Here is a 21,594-nt window from a genome sequence, read left to right as displayed (position 1 = left end):
TTGAGTTGAATAAGTTCTTTATAGATCTTGGAAACTAGCCCTTTATCTGATATGTCATTTGCAAATATCTTCTCCCATTCTGTAGGTTTGTCTTTGAGTTTTGTTGACTGTATCCTTTGCTGTGCAAAAGCTTCTTATCTTGATGAAGTCCCAATAGTTCATTTTTTGCTTTTGTTTCTTTTGCCTTCGTGGATGTATCTTGCAAGAAGTTACTGTGGCTGAGTTCAAAAAGGGTGTTACCTGTGTTCTCCTCTAGGATTTTGATGGACTCTTGTCTCACATTTAGATCTTTCATCCATTTTGAGTTTATCTTTGTGATGGTGCAAGAGAGTGGTCTAGTTTCATTCTTCTGCATGTGGATGTCCAATTTTCCAGCACCATTTACTGAAGAGACTGTCTTTCTTCCAATGGATAGTCTTTCCTCCTTTGTCGAATATTACTTGACCATAAAGTTGAGGGTCCACTTCTGGATTCTCTACTCTGTTCCATTGATCTATGTGTCTGTTTTTGTGCCAGTACCACACTGTCTTGATGACCACAGCTTTGTAGTACAACCTGAAATCTGGCATTGTGATGCCCCCAGCTATGGTTTTCTTTTTTAAAATTCCCCTGGCTATTAGAGGTCTTTTCTGATTCCACACAAATCTTAAAATAATTTACTCTAACTCTCTGAAGAAAGTCCATGGTATTTTCATAGGGATTGCATTAAACATGTAAATTGCCCTGGGTAACATTGACATCTTCACAATATTAATTCTGCCAATCCATGAGCATGGAATATTTCTCCATCTCTTTGTGTCTTCCTCAATTTCATTAAGAAGTGTTCTATAGTTTTTAGCCCACAGCAATATAATTCTCAATGGGGAAGCACTGGGAGGCTTTCCCCTAAGATCAGAAACAAGACAGGGATGTCCACTCTCACCACTGCTATTCAACATAATACTGGAAGTCCTAGCCTCAGCAATCAGACAACAAAAAGACATTAAAGGCATTAAAATTGGTAAAATTTATTCTTAAGGCTGACCGTGAAGACCATTTAATTTATTAGCATTTGGCTGAACTAAACACAGAAAGGACAAGGAGAAAAAAAGAGTTGTGGCTGCAATACTACAAAAGAAAAGAAATCCTGCAATCTGCAAAGGAAACAAGTTACAATTAAAATGCTAATTGCAAAAAAAGTGAAATGCTAATTGCATATGTAAATACACTGTTTGATACATGATAGGTACTTCTTTTGGCTAAAAAGGATATAAATCAGACGATATGGCGGGGGTGTGTGTGAGTTACATGTTATACTTTGATACTGAAAACCCTTGCTTGTTAAGTCAAAATAAGCTCATGAAATTCATTAAGAAAACAAAGGAATCTGAAAGTAACATAGAGATACTGGCCCTCTGTCTTATTAGTGCTGAGAGAGAACACGAAATGGACAAGGTCTGACCCAAGATGCACACTATCCTGCTATTATATTACTCCAGAATAATCACATCAAAAAGTGAGATCTGGGGATCCCTGGGTGGCTCAAGGATTTGGCGCCTGCCTTTGGCCCAGGGCGTGATCTTGGGAGTCCTGGGTGATATCAAGTCCCACATCTGGCTCCCTGCGTGGAGCCTGCTTCTCCCTCTGCCTGTGTTTCTGCCTCTCTCTGTATCTCTCTCTCTCTCATAAATAAATAAATAAATAAATAAATAAATAAATAAATAAATAAATAAATAAATAAAATCTTTAAAAAAACCATTAAAAACCAGTGAGATCTTTTAGTTCATGCCAGCCTTTCTCAGGCCTCACCCCAGCAGTTAGAAGGGGAGTACGTGTCTATCAAGAAAGACCTAATAAAAGATACATAGTTTTTTTACAAGAACATAAACCTTAACTTTTTACAGTGCAACTCCCAGACCAAGAGCAGCCACTTAAAAAGAACTACATGGAAAGTTAATTACATCTGCTTTACCCTCTACATCACTAAGCTATACTGTCAGAAAAACAGATTTAAAATATAACATGGTGAAGGCACTCATCAGAATTAAATAGGGGAACAATGGTCATAAACAACTCGCAAATGTTAGTGGCACGTGACACTGGAGATTGATTACCTCACTCCTACTCTGTGGACACATGTCCTCTGGGAACTCTGCTCCCCATTTCCACACTCCTGGGCCCCCCGTGCGAGAGCTTCTACCATTTGGAACAGCACCTGTGACCAACGGGGAGTGCACGGGTGGAGAAATGTAGCAGACAGTGCGCTGGCCCTCAAAGACTTCTGCCTTGCAGTGACACACTTTACTTCTTTTCACATTTCATTGACTAAAAAGTCACATGACCATAAGTAACATAACCTTATATGTGTCTGTGAACAGCAAATATCAGACAGTATACAGCAGGATGGATAGATGCTTACAACAATATACAAAATTCTTTTTCATTCCAAGTGAATCGTCTGAAAGAAATTTTAGGTCATACACACAAAAGCCTATGATTTCACTTCTGGCATGCAAGGTAGGTACCACTATTATCATCATTCACATATAAGGAACAGAGGTGCCACGAGGTCAGACAATGAGGTATTATCATCACACTGTTGGCATGATATTCTTGGCACAGCCAGAATCCAAGTCCAAGCAATGTAGCTCCACAGCCCCGGCCCTGAAACTACCACCACAGATGTGTGTGCACCAGAATGGAGAGCCCGGGGATCTGCACACACGGAATACTCCTTACTACACCCAATTGACCATATAGCTAAGGCACTCCAAGAGAGGTGACTAGACAAACATAATGACAATGAAATGACCTCAAGGATGAAAGACAAAGGAACAAAAGAAAAAAGAAAAGAGGCAGCGAAAGGTCCACACTTGACCTGGATGATAATGAAGGTGTCCTGGAGGTTGCAGGATCCCTCCCTCTAGAAATTACCTTTAGTGCCTTGAGCCTCACACCAGACTCTCACTCATTCAATGAGTGGTAGCTGAGTGCCTAAGGGACCAAACTAAACTTCAAGGAGTACTACTCAGTCCCTCCTCCACCGAAATCAAATGGAGCTGGTGACAAAAGTTGTAATTCTATCCTAGATTCTGGGACACATATTCCTGTGATACTGTGATATGGTGGTGATGTCTCCAAGTCAGCCCATAAAAGCAGGTTTCAATCCATCCTATGAGGGGTGTCTGGGGGGCTCAGGCAGTTAGCATCTGCCTTCAGCTCAGGTCATGATCTCAGAGCCTCAGGGAGGAGCCCCACAGCTGAGGTGCTCAGCGGGCAGTCGGTCACCTTCTTTCTCTCCCTCTGCCACTTCTTACCTGCTCATTCATTCTCTCTCTCTCTCTCTCTCTCTCTCGTAAATGAATAAACTGTTTTAAGAAAAAAAATCTACCCTGTGAGATTCTACCCTCAACCTTGACTTTTCTTCCAACAGAACTTGTGTTTCTATAGCCCTTTTCACACAACTCAGAGAAGCGTGGACCTAGCCTCTTTACAATCGCCACATCCCGTTCCATCTCGGCCCTGAGGAACAGGCCACTCCCTTTACCATCTGGGTCCACAATGAATTGTGGTCAATGTACTCTGAGAACCAATGCAGAATGTCAGGCCCACGCTCATGACCAAACACCTTCCCGGCAACAGGACATGAACTACCACCTACCCTGGCAATAAAACAAGGGTTCTGAAAACCACACAGTCCAGAGACTGAGGAGATAACGGGAGATGAAGCGGGGTACTGCTAACGCCAACACAAGGCTCGGCAAGCCAGTCACCTCCGGTCACGTACAATCACCTGTAGGATGATTTGGCAAAGCTGAATACAGTGGGAGACACATGTTCATGCCCCAACAAATCCACTGTTAGGTAGAATAGCTCAGGAGCTTGTAACTTCCTACTAGAATTCCTGGGTCTCTGGAGATGGAGAAAAACAGGAATCACCTCCACAAGGGAAGTGAGAACTGCCTTCCTGCCTCCACTCATTCCAGGCAATCAACTACCTGCTCTTATGTGATGCTCAGGAGGAAACATCCCACGTGCATTTTTGTAGAGCAAATAGACTCCTGTTATTAAATTAGGAATCGATCCAAAAGTAAGGTGACTGTTCTGCAACGAAGCATGGTTGAATAAACACTTAAATCTCACACTAACTTTTCAGAAGGCAGCTGATGTGTTACGCTGAACACAGACTACCTCGGTAGGAGACAGCCCCATCAAGCAACCATTTCGGGACATCTGTAAGAAGAGAAACTGAGCATTTCCAATGACAACCTGGCTCCTAATCACTCAGCCCCAGTCCCACACAGATCTCTAAGAAGGGCTACATATGGCCTCTGTCTTGAGAGTGTGAATTACAAAGGCAACTGTTTACTCAGGGTCTCAGGAATTCCTATCTTTGGCAGACTTTACCTGTTCTGTGCCAGAAAAAATGTCAACTATAACGTAAGAAATAAGGTTGTCTGCTTCCTCCAACACAGCTGGCTGAACAATTACCTTGGACTGCCCAAGGAGCATTACCAGCTTCTGATGCCCAGGTCTCCACTCTGTCAGACCAGGTGGCCATGGATCATTTGCAACATCTGGCTATCTTTTCCCTTTCCTCCCACCAAGGCAAATAGGACTGCAGAGGCAAGTAACATAACCACCCCAACCGGGTTACTCTGAACCTAACACCACCTCTCCCCTTTCGAACAGTACAATTTGTTTCTAACAAGCCCTGTACCCCCCCAAGTATCTTATAAAATATTCTTTTGAATCTCACTTACTACTATGTAAATCTCACCTTCCCTCCCCCACTACTTTGCTTCTCGTTGCTTCTAGACTCAAATAAAAGAGGAAACCAAAGGCCTGCACAGAAAATAAGTTTATAAAACCACTGCTCAAAACATGATCTCTCTGTCTTCTCTCTCTCTCTTTCTCTCTTTAATAGCTTGGCTGTATCAATTATCTTGGAAATAACTTTTTTCCAAGCAACACTCATGGTGCTAATTAGTAAGAAAATTGGAATTACTGAAGGATGAAGATCACACATAAACTTCAAATTGGTCTTTCATTTTCTAATGTTTCCTACTTGGAAATATAAATATAAATAAATTCTTGTTAATAGGTTACCTTCTGAAGCATCTGTTCAAGACTTACTTGTAGACTCAGACAAAGAAGACTTCCACTTTAAAATTCTACCTAAATCGCAAGTATTAAAATCTTCACAAATTCACATGAATATCGAGATTTAAAATAAACTAATTATCATCATATCTTCCTCCCTCTGGTCAACTACCCTGTCCACAACTTTGTGTGTTTCATTAAAAACAACATTCCAGGCTATCTTTTCCAAAGGAGAAAACTGAATATTTCCAATTACAAATATAATTTGGCAGGGAGTGGTATTCAAAATACACAACGAATTCTTTACAAACCAGCAATAAAAATAAGAACCAAATGATAAAACTAGGTAAAGCGAGACTTTGGTTTCAGCTCAGATCATTAGGGAGAATGAAAGTCACAGAGCAAACTGCCTCTCGGAAATCAGAAAAAAACAGAGGAATAGAGAGATTCATGGCCAAGATCAGCTTAGCAAAGCAGAAGCCGGTGGAGCCAGAAGCTTGTAGGAAAACAAAAATGGTAACTCTGATGAATTGATGGTGACTGGATGCGGAAGTCTGAGAGTCAAAACCTCCTGAGCCCCAGTCCTAGGGGAGGAGGCCCCTGCACGTTCCTTGCACCAAAATTCTCATAGTGAAGACTGGAGAAAAATCCCCTTGGGTTTGGCAATAGAAGATAGAGAAACAATCATTTTGAAATACGTTTAAGTCAAGAGCTTTTTCCGTAACCGAGGCCTGCCCTCTGAGAAAAGCAGCTTTAAATAGAGCCCTATTGGACCTGGGGAAAGAGCTGTAAGGTGCAACTCCAGCCCCTGCTAGCCTTCCTGACCCAACTAAGGAAGGAGGGGAAAAAAGGAGGCTAAGAAATGCTTATAGGAGTCAGCAGAGCCCCGGACTCAGGCCCACTAAATAACGGACACTTAACCATCAAGATCACAAGAACAACTCCCCACCAACGGGGTGCCAGTGAAAACCACAGTGGTCATAGCTGAGAGATGCCATCAAAAGACCTCAAGAGAGTTCCTTAAAGAGCCAGAGGAGGAGGCAGGGAACGGGAGAGACACGAAGGTTTCCGAAGCCTCTGACACTGACAGCTATAGCAAACATTCAACACAACCTAACCTCTAGCTGGCTTAACATAAAAGCTCACACTAAAAGCTGGATTATATCAGTTCCTATTACCCAATAACTATGTCCAATTTTCAACAAAAAATAATTACAAGACATGATAAGAGAGAAACACAGTTTGAAGAGATAAAGCAATCATAAGAATCAGACTCAGATATGACACAGATTTATGGAAGCAGGAGAAATACGGAGATTAAAATAAGTATGATGAATATGCTAATGCCTTAGCGGATTAATATGCTAATGTGAGATGGAAACTCAGAGAGAATTAAAGTGAAATGCGAGAAACCAAGAACAGTGTAACAGCAATGAAGGCTGCCTTTGGACGTGGCCAAGGGAAAAATCAGTAAGGTCGAAAATATGTTCATGGAAATTCCCAAAAGTGAAATGCAAAAAGAAACAAAATATCCAATAACTGTGGAACAATGCAAAAAGGATAGCAAACACATGATGGAAAACACCAGAAGGAGAACAAAGAGAGGAAGGAGAAGAAATATTCAAAGTAATAATAGCTGAAAATTCTCCAATATTAATGATAAAACACCAGACCACATACCCAGGAAGCTCAGAGAACACCAAACAGAATAAATGCCAAAAAGATCTACATCTTGCACTAATACTCAAACAGCAAAAACCAAAGATAAAGATACTGAAAAGAGCCAGAGGGGAGAAAAAAGCACCTTATCTACAGAGGACGAGGATAAGAAATACATCAGACACCTCATCAGAGATCATGCAAGCAAGAACAGAGAGGGTGCAGGTAAAAAAAGGTTAAAAAGAAAAACCCACCACCTAAGAATTCTGTAGCTGGTGAAATTGTACTTCAAAAGTGAAAAGAGGACCCCTGGGTGGCTCAGCAGTTGAGCGCCTGCCTTCAGCCCAGGGCGTGATCCTGGGAACCCGGGATCGAGTCCCATGTCCGGCTCCCTACATGGAGCCTGCTTCGCCATCTGCCTGTGTCTCTGCCTCTCTCTCTATCTCTCTCTGTCTCTCATGAATAAATAAATAAAATCTTAAAAAAATAAAAATAAAAAACAAAAAAGTGAAAAGAAATAAAAACAAAACACTCAAATAAACCCAAGGAATTTACTGCTCAGCAGACTTGTCTTGCAAAAAGTATTAAAACCAGCGTGCTGAGTTCTTAAGGAATATGACAAAGTGAAGTCAATTAAAGCAATGTTATAAAGGATGGGGAAAAAAGGAATTGAATATATTCCCTATAAGGCAACTGCACTACCTGTGAAAAGGTGTAATGTTATTTCAGAGTGGACCTGGATTAGTTAGAAATGAATATAACAAACTGTAGGGCAAGCACAAAAAATTCTTTTAAAGAAGTATATGGGGATCCCTGGGTGGCGTAGCGGTTTGGCGCCTGCCTTTGGCCCAGGGCGCGATCCTGGAGACCCGGGATCGAATCCCACGTCGGGCTCCCGGTGCATGGAGCCTGCTTCTCCCTCTGCCTATGTCTCTGCCTCTCTCTCTCTGTGACTATCATAAATAAATAAAAATTAAAAAAAATATTTAAAAAAAAAAAAAGAAGTATATGGACAGGGTTGTCTGGGGGCTCGGTTGGTTCAAGCGTCTACCTTCAGCTCACGTCATGACCCCAAAGTCCTGCAATAGAGCCCTGCATTGGGCTCAGTGGGGAGTCTGATTATCCTTCTCTCCTGCAACTTCCTCCCCCTGCTCCTTCTCTCTCTCTCTCTCTCTCTCAAAACTAAAATCTTTAAAAAGAAAAAGTATATGAATATGCTAAGAAAGAATGGAATCCCATAAAATGTTAAACTAAAAGCAGAGACGGAAGAGAAAAGAGGGTGATAAAAATATAAAAAAGAACAACTGTAATGAGTGAAAATCAGTTGCAAACATGGTGAATATTAACCCAACTACAGCAACAATTACCTAAAATGTGGATGGTCTAAATATGCCAATTAAAACAAGAACTGGAGGTGCCTGGATGGCTCAGTGATTGAACATCTGTCTTCCGCTCAGGTCGTTAATACTGGGGTCCTGGGATCCAGTCCCACATAAGGCCCCCTGCTCAGTGGGGAGCCTGGTTCCCCTCTGCCTAGGTCTCTGCCTCTCCTTCTATGTCTTTGGTGACTAAATAAATTAAATCAAGCAAGCAAGCAATCAAACCAGAGACTGCAAGAGCAGATAAAAAGATCCAACTATATGCCGTCTACAAGATACCTACTTTAAATAGAAGTACAGGGATCCCTGTGTGGCGCTGCGGTTTAGCGCCTGCCTTTGGCCCAGGGCGCGATCCTGGAGACCCGGGATCGAATCCCACGTCGGGCTCCCGGTGCATGGAGCCTGCTTCTCCCTCTGCCTGTGTCTCTGCCTCTCTCTCTCTGCATGTGTGTGACTATCATAAATAAATAAAAATTTACAAAAAAAAAAAAAAAAGAAAAACAGATCTGTAGAACATAACAGAGCTCAGAATAAAACCCACACGAATACAATCAACTGGTCTTTGGCAGAGGAGCAAAGACGATTCAGTGAAGAAAGGCCAGTCTTTTCAAATACTGATGCTAGACAACTGGATATTCACATGCAGAAAATCTTTGAATCTAGGCATAGAACTTATCCCTGTTCACAAAAATGAACTCAAATTAGATCACAGAACTAAATATAAAGACAAATCTGCACAATTCCTGGGTGACTTTGAGCATGGCAAGGAGTTTTTCCATGCAACTCCAAAAGCCCAACGTATGAAAGAGAAATTGCAAGGTTGGACATTATTAAAATTAAGAACTTCTGTTCTGTGAAAGAAACCATTCAGAGAATGAAGAAACAAGCCACAGACTGGAAAAAAATATTTGCAGAACACGTATCTAATAAACGACACGTATCCACAAAAGACAACTGTTAAAACTCAATGATAAGGGAAAAACACAACTCCCTTAAAAATAGGCAAAAAATGGAAAAGACACTTCTGTAAATCTAAGACTGTTCTAAAAAGAAGTCTACTATTTCAAAGGTATCTAATGAGAAAACTGTCCAAAGAATCCAAAAAGACGTTTCTGCAAAGATGATACAAAAATAGCCAATAAACACACAAAAAGATAATGAACTTCATCAGTCATCAAGGAAACGTAAACCACAGCAACAAGGAGGTATCATGTCCCACCTTCTTCTAGAAAGGTGAGAACAAAAAAGTCAAACAAAAGCAAGTGTTAGCTAAAACAAGTGTTGGTGGGGCACTTCAGCGGCTCAGTTGGTTACACAGCCGACTCTTGATTTTGACTCAAGTCATGATACCAGGGTCGTGTGAGATTGAGCCCCAAATCAGGGTCTGTGTTCACAAGGAGTCAGCTTGAGATTTCCTCTCTGCCCCTCTCCCTCACCACTGCCCCCTCCCTGCTCGCTCTCTTGCTCTCTCTCTCAAATAAATAAAATCTTTTTTTAAAAAATAGGGTTAAAAAATAATAATAAAAAATAAAAAAAAATAAAAAAAAATAAAAATAGGGTTGACAAGCATACAGAAATCAGAAGCCTCACACACTGCTGGTGAGAATACAAAACAGTGGAGCCACCTTGGGAAACTGCTGGTTCTTCTAAGTGTTAAACACAGACTTAGCACTTAACCCAGCAATTCCGCTCCTACATACATGGCCCCCAGAAATGAAAATATGTCCACATAAATACCTGTATGTGAAGGTTCCTTTTTTTTTTTTTTTCATTTTGTATTTTTTTTTTCTCCAGGTGGGGTTTTTAACGGTCACTTTCCCACACTCTGGATAATTTCTGATCCCACCACAAGGAGCCCTTGAATTGGCTAATGTGAGAAACTGGGAATGAAGACCCCTTTTAACTGCCATCTTGCCGAGGGAGTCTCCTTTTTTTTGGAAAAAAAAATCGAAAGGTTATTGCGTGAGCCTGGATGAATCCCACTCTCAACCCTCCACGGTCCGACCCACCCCATCTCACCTCATACCCGTTTTTGGCAGGGAGAAGCAGGAGTACGTGGTCCCGAATTCTCCTCCTTCACCTTGTTAAACACTAGAGGGAAAGCCCGCCATGAATGGCAACGATTCACCTTCAAGCTGCCTCCCTTCATCCAACGTTAAAACCCTTTGCACATAAGGCAACGTGGAAGCTGATGTTTTTACTCACCTCGCTGTTTTAAAGCACCATTATGAAGTCAGGTTGTACAGTAATTAACAGTACCTTTTATATATATCTCATATCTGTCATTTATATATATATACACACACACACACACAAACTGGAAGAGGTAACAGCAGCTTATAGAAATGGATCTTCTTCAAGGTTTCCTGTGTGGTAAGCACCTGAAATACTGCATAAAAGGGTCTTGTGTGATGTGTCTCCCTGCTGCTCATTGGGCTCTGTTCTGCATGACCAGGAATGGTGCTGGCAAGAGAGCTCAGCGGCTGGAAGGAAAGTCTGCTGCTGAGCGTCACTATTTTCCACCCCCTGCTTGTGCTCCTATCTGATCAGGCTAGAGAAGACAACAAAACATACATAGTTAGAAAAAACTCCAATATATAGATTTCTGTAGAATTTCCTTTTTTTTCCCTCCTGTCCTTCCTCTGCAAGGTAGTGTTGCTATGTCCTGTTACTGGTTTTTGCTGCAATAAACCCTCTTTGTTTCAATCACAGCAAGAAACAAAAATCCAAACAGAAACCCCTCTGAAAAGAGTAGAAAACAAAAGGTTTTACCTACAAAAAGGGGAGGGGGAGACAGGAGGGACCTTGGTTTTGTTTTTAAAAAGGACTGAAGATTAACATTGAAAAATCAGGAGATGATGTGCAACCCTTTGTGCAAGGCAAAGCCCTCTGGTACTTCCGCCTCTGGTTTTGTTTTAAATTTCCTTTTTCTCTTCTGCGTGCGGATACTTCTCTCCATCTTCATGTTGTCAGTGTTTTGCTGTGTTTTGTGTTTTCTTGTTTAACTTTGTGTCACTACCTCAGTCTGCCCTCATGTCCCTTACACACAAACAAAACATTCCTTCAGCAGAGCGAAGAGGTGGCGGATGACCGGCACGCTCCACGACTGGCCCAGCAGTCTCTGCGTCGCCAAGTGGCTCATGTTGGAGACATCAGTATAGTGGACAGGGAAGCCAAACACCCTTTCCATTTTAGTGCACCGTAAGATGTCCTCTTTCTCATTCATGAAGACGGGGACATGCTGGTCTTTGCCCTGCTTTATGGAGTTCGACCTAGTAGTAATGGTCCTCACTTTGCTGAACTTGGCTATCCAGCCGTGCTCCAGACACTCCTGCAGCTCCAGCTTATCATTCACAGTGGATGCCAATGGCCTCCTGTTCATACCAGGAAGGTTCCCCCAGAAGTAGTGGGCCCTGTGTGCAGCTGACACTTCTTTGGCATTAATCATCATAGGGTTGGACTCGAGAATTCGCGAGATGTCCCTCTTGTCACTAATGCCCATGGCCACCACATTCTCAAAGAGCCGGAAGAAGGGGCGGTCATCTCCCTCCTTGGGCCGCGCATCATGCAGCAGGTGGGAGAACTCAAAGAAGAGCCGGCCAGTGCCCTCGTAGAGTCCTTTATGGGCAGGATTGATGATGGAGAGACCATTGCAAGGACTGCCCCCAATCACCAGATCCAATGGGCCCCACTCCTGGATATGCTTCTGCGTGACGCTGCAGACGTCCCCAACATACATGATCTTCCCCACCGTGATGGAGTCCTTGCACACCTCGGAGGCGATGTAGCAGTCCACCTGAATCCCCAAATCCTTCAGCACCAGAAGCCCTGTAGCAATTCCATCAAATAGAGACAGCACCCGGATGGGCTTCCTCTTCTCAGCTGGGACAGGCAGGTAAACCTTCATAGGGTCAAATTCCTGGTCGTGGCTGTTGGTGAAGAACATCTGGAGCCATGAGGGCCAGTCGTCCCGCTGCCGCAGTAGCCCGTAAGTGCCCTTGTGCCCACACATGTAGCAGTTCCGGGGGTCCTCCTTGATGGCTGCCAGGTGGCCCCCAGCCCCAATAAGAGATCCACACCCTCCACACAAAAACACCTGCAGCAGTTATTGTTCCCACACATGAGCACCTTGCCCCCCACCCCCCACAGCAAATGGTGTGGTAGGACTGGTAGCTGTCATCATCATGGTGATACGTATGCACACTCCAGGAAGCAGTTCTTACAGTTTTGGCACATTTCTCCAACAAAGAGGGTGTTCCAGGGTAACGTTGAGGCTCCCACAAGAGATGCAAATGTCCTCGATGTTCTGGCACTTCTGCCGCACTTTGTACACCAGCTGCTCTCTTGTGCGTTCATCAATGATCTTAGGCTTCTCAGTCGTACTCTTTCGGGGCTTTTTGGCTGGGGGGGGGTGGTGCATAGGCAGCTGCCTCAGGTTCGACCCACATGTCTGTGTAAACTTCTTTGTAGGGGTTCTTCTCTTCTTTGGGTGGCTTCAGGCCCTTGGGGCCAGAAGGCTGGAACCCTCCGAGAGACCACTCGATCATCTGTTTGTTCTGCACCTCCACGGACTTGGCAGTGTCGCTCTCATCGCTGTCGTGGCACGCTGGGAACAACTTCCCCGCATGGCTACAGGCCACCTGCAGGACTTCATAGATGGCTTTGCGGTACATGGGCTGCTTGTTGTATGTGGCCTGGTGGAAAGCACTGCAGAAGGAGCTCAGCGGCATCAACTTCTCAACACACACCATCAAGAACTTGCCATCTCCAAACCACATGACCCAGCGGGTGCCTTCAGCTCCTCAGCTCCGGCCTGTCATCCACCAAGACACAATGCGGCCTGGCCACCAGGAGAAGCCCCGACGTTTCCCCCACACCAGCTCCCCAGTGCCAAAGCCCCGGCCGTCCTCGTAGGCCAGCTCATCGTTGGCTGCTTTGGTGGTGTTCTTGTCCCCAGCATCTGCCCCCACGGGCTCAGGTGTGGTGGCCACAGTGGGGGATGCAGGGTTGGTGGGCTGCTGCATTGCAGGAGGACTGGCCTCCTCCACCTTCTGAGACTAGCCAGACCCCTGGTTTTCTTCCACAGCATTCATTACTGCGATCACCTTGGCTTTTCTTCTCAGCCCATAAGGCCACGTGCAGCCCCTCTATGTAAAGATTCTTAGCAGCATTATTCATCATAGGCAATAGGTAGAAATGACCCAAATGTCCAAAGCTGGATAAAGAGGTTAACAAAGCTGGTATATCCATAAACTACTGGGCCATAGAAAGGTATGAAGTATTGCTACATATTATCATGTGGATTAAGCTAAGTGACAGGAGCCGATGGCAAACAAATCTACCCACCATATGATTCCATTTACATGAATTGTCCAAAACAGGTAAATAGAAACAGAAAGTAGATTAGTGGTTGCATAGGGCTGGAGTGAGGAAGGGTCAGAGGATGAAGGATTAGCGGTAGACAGCTACATGAGACAGGGGTTTGTTGGGAGGAGATGAAATTATTCTAGAATCGTGGAGGTGGCTGCATCACTTTGTGCGTACACTTCACATCCTTGCACATATACTTGAAATGGGTAAACTGTCTGATATATGTCTCAATAAAGTGGTTACAAAGAGTTACTATCTAAATGTTGATGACACCCCAATCAGAGTTGCGAGATTTCACAAAAGGAAATATAAAAAGACAGCACAGTTCATACGTCCACTAAAAAATAAATAAATAAATTACTGTTTCTCTTAAGTTCAAATTAAACTGGATGCCTTGTATTTTATCTGGCAACCCGACTCCCAAGTCTATTACCTACAACCTAGAACTTACTAATTATCCTCAAGATCCACGTATCCAACTACACAGTAGGAAGTTCTACTTGGTTAACTGCCAAATAGCAAATGAACATAAAACTAAAATCACCTTTCTTATGAGAAGATATTCAATTATGTCAGAAGTGGTAGGTCAGGGCTTGTGCAGGTCTCTGGAGCCCTCTCTCAACCCCCGATGGCCTGGCATCAACAATCTGGTGGTTGGATTAGTGGATGTGGTGTCTAGGAGCTGAGGTTTAACCAACACGGGGGAGGAGTTTCAATATGTTGAGAAACATCACCCTGATGGTGAGGGCAGGCTGAGCATCCAACTCCCTTTCTCAAAACAAAAATCACTTTCCTTCCCTCACCCATGGGTTCATTGCCATTGTCTTGACCTGGAAATCTCCAGGCCCATCCCATCTCTGTAGCAACTAAATTTTACTTCTGAAAAAAAAAAAGTCTGATATCATCATTCTGCTGCTTTAACCCTTTCAATATACTGGCTCCTACCATGGTCAAATAAAGTCAAAGCCAATTAAGAAGAGGTCTCTACCTGGGCCCCTGGGTGGCTCAGTTGGTTACACCCCGACTCCTGGTTTGGGCTCAGGTCCTGATCTCAGGGTCGGGACCCCGGATCCTTCACAGGGCTCCACACTCTGTGGGGAGTCTGCTAAAATTTCTCTCTCCATCTCCCTCTGCGCATTCTAGCACTTGTGCGCATTCTCGCATACGTGCACATGTGGCTCGCTTTCTCTCTCTTGCTTGTTGACATACTTGAAAGTGAACAGAATGGGTCAAAAGACACACTTGAAGTTTGCGTGTGATAGAGGCTGGGAGTGGGGGGCAGCTAGTAAGAAACAGAGAATGGACTAGAGGGGCACAGTAAACATTAAAAGCACATTTTACAGCAATTACAGAAAGATCCTTGTAATAGTACACATGCTACTGTGCCACTTAAATGCTAGCAACATCAATTTGTTTACTCATTGCTTTTCTAAAACCAGGATATCAGTGACTATGCTTCCTCGCCACTTACTAGTCACATTTACTTTGAAAAACCACCAAGCTTAAAACTCAAGAGCTAGTGTAACTAAGACTTTGAAAAAAAATTAGTGTCCTTTTCTTAGTAGAAATAACAACCACCTATCACTACTTTTTGGTCTTTCACGTGCTATAATTTAATACTAAATGCCTGCTTGTATTTGCCTAACCTATGTAACTATCAAAGAAAGAAGATCTTCACTATTGTATTTGAAACTCACAAACCACCTTGTTAACATTATAATTTCCATTTTATAGGAAGGAAACAGTGGCCACATTACAACTAAATAGAGACACACATGCATGCATTGTTTTGGGCATGTCTGTTTAATGGTTAAGGGGTGCTGATGAACACAACGATACACAAAGGTACCGTGGCAATTCCATAAAAACTAAATCAAGCACTCTAGTCTTTACATGTATTGTTAGGAAAATGCCACATCTCAACTTTTTCATTTCTTGAGAGTTGCTACTGCTTGAGGCAGGCAAATTTCAGCCAATTTGATGGGAAAAAATGGACTAAGATTTCTTCTAGCCTGTGAAGCAAAAGCACATTGGAAGTGGCTGATTTTCAAATACTATACATCAGTAACATCCTTCTCTCGTGACAGACAACCATAGCAAATTCACCTGAGTTTGGTTTTGGTGCAGATAGAGCTAAGGCACCACAGGTATCAATTTCCTACAGACTCAGGTAAGACTCACATCTTTTTTTTCAGCTTGAGTTAAATGAAAAAAAAATGCAATTCATATCTCCAGAAGCAAAACTAAGCTTCTTAATCTAATTTTACTATTTTAAGATTTCTGATCACTCCCAGCATTGCTGTGTGGCAAGACCTCATTTCTGGTGGCTGACCATTTCCATGGCATGATGCTTTACCAAGAACCAGCTCCAGAAACTCTTTTTCTTCGTTTTGAACTTTCATGTATTTATACACAAAATACCATTTCAATGGCGTTGTGGGGAAAAAAAAAAAAGCAACTTCTTCAAATTTCAGTTGACCTTGTCAAAGGTAATTTTCGTTTACTTACTTATTTTTATTTACTTATTTATTTATTTTATTTATTTATTATTTTTTACTGGAGTTCAATTTGCCACCATATACCATGACACCCAATGCTCATCCTATCAGGTGCCCCCCTCAGTGCCCATCACCCAGTCACCCCCACCGCCCACCCACCTCCCCTTCCACCACCCCTTCTTCGTTTCCCAGAGTTAGTAGTCTCATGGTCTGTGAGATATTTCTGATATTTCCCACTTGTTTTTTTTCCTTTCCCCTTTATTCCGTTTCACTATTTTTTATATTCCCCAAATGAATGAGATCATATAACATTTGTCCTTCTCCGACGGACTTATTTCACGCAGTGTAATACCCTCCAGTTCCATCCACATGGAAGCAAATGGTGGGTACTTGTTTCTAATGGCTGAGTAATATTCCACTGTATACATAGATCCCATTTTCTTTATCCATTCATCTTTTGATGGACACAAAGGCTTCTTCCACAGTTTGGCTATTGTGGACATTGCTGCTATAAATTATCAGAGAGCAGGTGTCCCGGCATTTCACTGCACCTGTATCTTTGGGGTAAATCCCCAGCAGTGCAATTGCTGGGTCGTATGTAGGGCAGATCTGTTTTTAACTCTTTAAGGAACCTCCACAGTTTTCCAGAGTGGCTGCACCAATTGACATTCCCACCAACAGTGCAAGAAGGTTTCCCTTTCTCCACATCCTCTCCAGCATTTGTTGTTTCCTGAACAGGCCAATAGCCAGGGAGTAAATTGAAGCAGTCATCAAAAACCTCCCAAGACACAAAAGTCCAGGGCCAGATGGCTTACCAGGGGAATTCTATCAAACGTTTAAAGAAGAAACCAGGGAAAGAAACCAGGCCCCGGTGGCGCAGTGGTTTAGCACCGCCTACAGCCTACGGCCTGATCCTGGAGACCTGAGATCGAGTCCCACGTCAGGCTCCTGAATGGAACCTGCTTCTCCCTCCTTCTGTGTCTCTGCCTCTGTCTATATATGTCTATCATAAATAAATAAATCTTTAAAAAATAAAGAAGAAACCATACATATTCTACTAAAGATATTCGGAAAGACAGAAGGAGATGGAGTACTTCCAAACTCATTCTACGAGGCCAGCATCACCTTAATTCCAAAACCACACAAAGACCCCACCAAAAAGGAGAATTATAGACCAATATCCTTGACGATCACGGATGCAAAAACTCTCAACAAGATATTAGCCACTAGGATTCAACAATACATTAAGAAGATGCTTCACCATGACCAAGTGGGATTTATCCCCGGGATGCAAGGCTGCTTCAACACTCGTAAAGCAATCAATGTGATTGATAATATCAGCAAGAGAAAAAAACAACAACCACATGATCCTCTCAATAGATGCAGAGAAAGCATTTGACAAAATACAGCATCCATTCCTGATCAAAACTCTTCAGGGTGTAGGGATAGAGGGAACATTCTTCAGCATCTTAAAAGCCACCTATGAAAAGCCCACAGCAAATATCATTCTCAATGGGGAAACACTGTGAGCCTTTCCCCTAAATCAAGAACAAGACAGGGATGTCCACTCTCACCACTGCTATTCAACATAGTACTAGAAGTCCTAGCCTCAGCAATAAGACAACAAAAAGAAATAAAAAGCATTCAAATTGGCAAAGAAGTCAAACTCTCCCTCTTCACTGATGACATGATACTGTACATAGAAAACCCAAAAGACTCCACTCCAAGATTGCTAGCACTCATACAGCAATTTGGCAGTGTGGCAGGATACAAAATCAATGCCCAGAAGTCAGTGGCACTTCTATACACTAACAATGAGACTGAAGAAAGAGAAATTAAGGAGTCAGTCCCATTTACAATTGCACCCAAAAGCCTAAGATACCTAGGAATAAACGAACCAACCTAAAAACTAGGGAACACTTCTGAAAGAAATTGAGGAAGACATAAAGAGATGGAAAAATACTCCATGGTCATGGATTGGAAGAATTAATATAGTGAAAATGTCAATGTTACCCAGGGCAATTTACACATTTAATGCAATCCCTATCAAAATACCATGGACTTTCTTCAGAGAGTTGGAACAATTATCTTAAGATTGGTGTGGAAAGGTAATTATTTTAAATTAATGTGGCTATGAACTGCTGCCATCCTTAACCTCAGAAAATATATTCCTTCTAATTTTTGTTGTGACCATTCATTACTCAAGCTAAATTCCAGCTCATGAATGTTGTCCATAAGGAGCCTATACCTTCCTGCTATTATTTCATATTCTTCTTCTAAACAAGGGCAGGCATACGTTGGCTTCATTAGTGCACACAGCCAGATCACCACCATTAAGGGAAATCATCTAGGTATTTTTGGTAAAATCTTTAACAACTTCCATGCTCATCACGGAACAAGGCTGATTTGTTCTGCCTTGCAGAAGGCAACAATTTGATCTCTGGTTTATGAGACAGCACTCAAAATGTTTTTCCATGTTTTCCCACCAAGAGAATCTGACATCAGCATGGTTTTTACCTTTACCAGTGAATGCAGGCTTTTCTCACCAAACATATCCCAGAGGAAGGTCAGGTCTTCCTGGCTGTCCACACGTGGCCCCAGCTGGACTGGCAGAACAGCCAACAGCTCATACAGACCTAGAAAGTGAAAAATAAAACACAAAGCGTAATCATAGAGTGATCTCATTAATTTCACTTAAGGTGTGTGTGAAGGATGGCTGGAACATGTCGTTTTTACTGGATCAGTATTCTGGACCATCAAGCAGAACGCTTCTCCGCGGAAGCCAAGGAACCTTTTTGACTTTTACAGCCCAATCAAATATGCAGCATCAACAGGCTAGCCTAACCTTTCGTTTGTCAACATTCTCCAGGCATCCAAGTGGACACAACCCGAGGCAGAAAACGTGTACAAGCTTTCAGAGGAAGAAGAAAACTAAATTGTCACTACTATTGTCTCAGTGTTAGCCAAAGATCAAAAGGAGTCATGAATAGGAATAACTTCCTTAGAAGAGCAGAAAATTGATAGAGTGGCCCATTAAAAAGGTTTTGTGGTTTCCAAAGAGTTCCTAATGATATATAGCTTCAAAACCATTTGGGTTATCTACATCCAAATTCAAGTTCCAAAAAGCTAAGGCCTACTAAACCATACTTGGTGTTGCTTTCTTGTAGCTGCTCATTTTTCAAAAGCAACAACCACAAGCTACACAGAACTGAGTTTACCTTTAACTCCAATCTGAGCATATGCCGTAACCTCTGAAAGAGTTAAGGAAAAGGATGCAGGTTCCTCGGGGCCCTCCTCACTAGAAGCTTCTTGGGGCTAGACAGTAGTGCCCTGTTCCACCAGTAGCCTGTTGCAGAAACCCTCCCACCTCCTTTGGGGGCCGTCAGTCCTGTCCAAGAACTGTTACAAGTGCCTGCCCGGGGCCTCTTCAGGGAGGTGACCTAGAAGTATCAACTCTCAGCACACGTTTCACTTTCCAGTGGGATTATACAAGGTAAAAAAGGAGAAACTTCCTTTTATTTCTGTCTGCTGTCTACAAGAGCACCGAAACCTCCTGGGATCTATGACACAGGAGCATGTTGTAATTCCTGCTCTGAAGAAGTGCTGCTGTTCATCACAGGGACAGCTTTACAAGATATGTAACTAAAAGAATCGTAAATTATGGCCTGCTGATTAGTCTATTATCTTCCTAAAGTATTATCATATTCTGATAATCAGTGATCATTCACCAAATGTATTCATTTTCCCTTGGAAAGTTGGATCTGTAACTTGAGACATTAAACTCAAACATTCCTGGGATTGCATGTGGCCATAAAGATCTATTCTACTTTAGGGGGAAGAAAATGTCTCCCTATTACATTCTAAGTATTCTTGATGATTTACACTTATTCCCTTAAAAACCTGGCATCATGCCTAACCTAGCACTTATTGATGATTTCATAAAAATATTTGTAAGGTGTCCCAAATAGTCTGTTTCATATGTAACTCAGTGAGCTTCAGCTATTGTTGCTATTATTAGTTATTCATCATGATTTATTTTTTAAAGATTAATTTATTTTACAGAGAGGCAGGGGACAGGGGCAGAGAGAGACAGAATCTTAAGCAGACTCCACGCTCAGCATGGAGCTTGACACGAAGCTCCAAATCATGACCCTGATCATGGCTGGAGCTGAGACCAAGAGTCAGACACTCAACCCACTGCACCAACCAGGAGTGTCCATCGCTACTGCTATTGAAAAATCAAAACTCTGAGTCAAACAGACCTAGAGTCAAACCAGGTCTATACTTCATTTACCTCCCATAACTTACCTCAGCCTTCTTTCCATCATATGTTCAAAAGAAACGGTAATCTACACATGTAGTAAACTGGACAGGAAAAAATACACAAACGTATGCACATACACAAGGTATGTAAAATCTGAAAAAGCCTAAGGGACTACGTTAGTGGCGATGTACCCACATGGTTACCATAACTATGCGAGATGAGGAAGCAGGGTCAAGTGTACACGGGATCTGTATTATGTATTTCACACATGAATCCACAGTTATCTCAAAGTACAGTTAAAGCAAGACAAGTGGTGGTTAATATGACTGTTATAAGAATGCAAAAGAACAAGGCACATAGTCCCGTGGTTGGCACAAAAGAGGCATTTGATGGATTTTTTAAAGATTTTATTTATTCATGAGACAGAGAGACAGACAGAGGCAGAGACATAGGCAGAAAGAGAAACAGGCTCCATGCAGCGAGCCCAAAGTGCTACTCGATCCCGGGACTCCAGGATCACACCCTGGGCTGAAGGCTGATGCTTAAGCACTGAGCCACCCAGGCGTCCCTGATAAAAAGGTTTTAAAAATTGGGCAGCCTGAGTGGCTCAGCAGTTTAGCACTGCCTTTGGGCCAAGGCTTGATCCGACAGGATCAAGTCCCACTGTGGGCTCCCTGCCTGCTTCTCCCTCTGCTGTGTCTCTGACTTTCTCTCTGTCTCTTTGTCTCTCTCTGTGTCTCTTATGAATAAATAAAATCTTAAAAAAAAGAGTTAAAAAAAATAAAGTGATTCTTAAGACTTCCTCAAGTGGCAACTGCCCCTTACTAGAATTCTGTCTATACCTTACTCAACTTCACTTCAAAAAGTTTGGTTCTCTAATGAAGAACCAAGAGGAGCAGATGAATAAGCATCCGCATAAAACACATAAAGTGAAAGATCCCTATAATTTCTAATCTGTGGATAAAACCTGAAAGGAGTCTGGGGGACTAACCAAATAGCAAATCACTTCGAGATTGATGACATATGCCTTATTATCTAAATTAAAATAGGAAACACAGGGACACCTGGGTGATTGAGAAGCTGAGTGTCTAACTTTGGCTCAGGGGTGATTCTGGCCCAGGATCCAGCCCCACATTGGGCTTTTTATGGGGAGCCTGCTTCTCCCTCTGCCTGTGTCTCTGTGTCTCTCACAAATCAATAAGTAAAATCTTTTACAAATAAAATAAAATAGAAAACACATATAAGAAAATCAACTTCTGAAGATGATTTTTTAAAAATTATATGGCCCCGATATTTAAGCTGAACTACATTCCTTTTTAAATCATAAACAAGGAAAACATTT

General features: G+C 42.5%; 1 pseudogene; it reads right to left on the bottom strand.

Annotated features, from left to right (window-relative positions):
- Window positions 1-10,797: 10,797 nt before the first annotated feature.
- LOC119879286 lies at window positions 10,798-13,333 on the bottom strand (annotated as a pseudogene).
- Between the last annotated feature and the right edge of the window lie 8,261 nt (window positions 13,334-21,594).

Source organism: Canis lupus, unplaced genomic scaffold (assembly GCF_011100685.1).
Source record: "Canis lupus familiaris isolate Mischka breed German Shepherd unplaced genomic scaffold, alternate assembly UU_Cfam_GSD_1.0 chrUn_S554H716, whole genome shotgun sequence".
NCBI lineage: Eukaryota > Metazoa > Chordata > Mammalia > Carnivora > Canidae > Canis > Canis lupus.
This window is presented reverse-complemented; position numbering and strand designations above follow the sequence as displayed.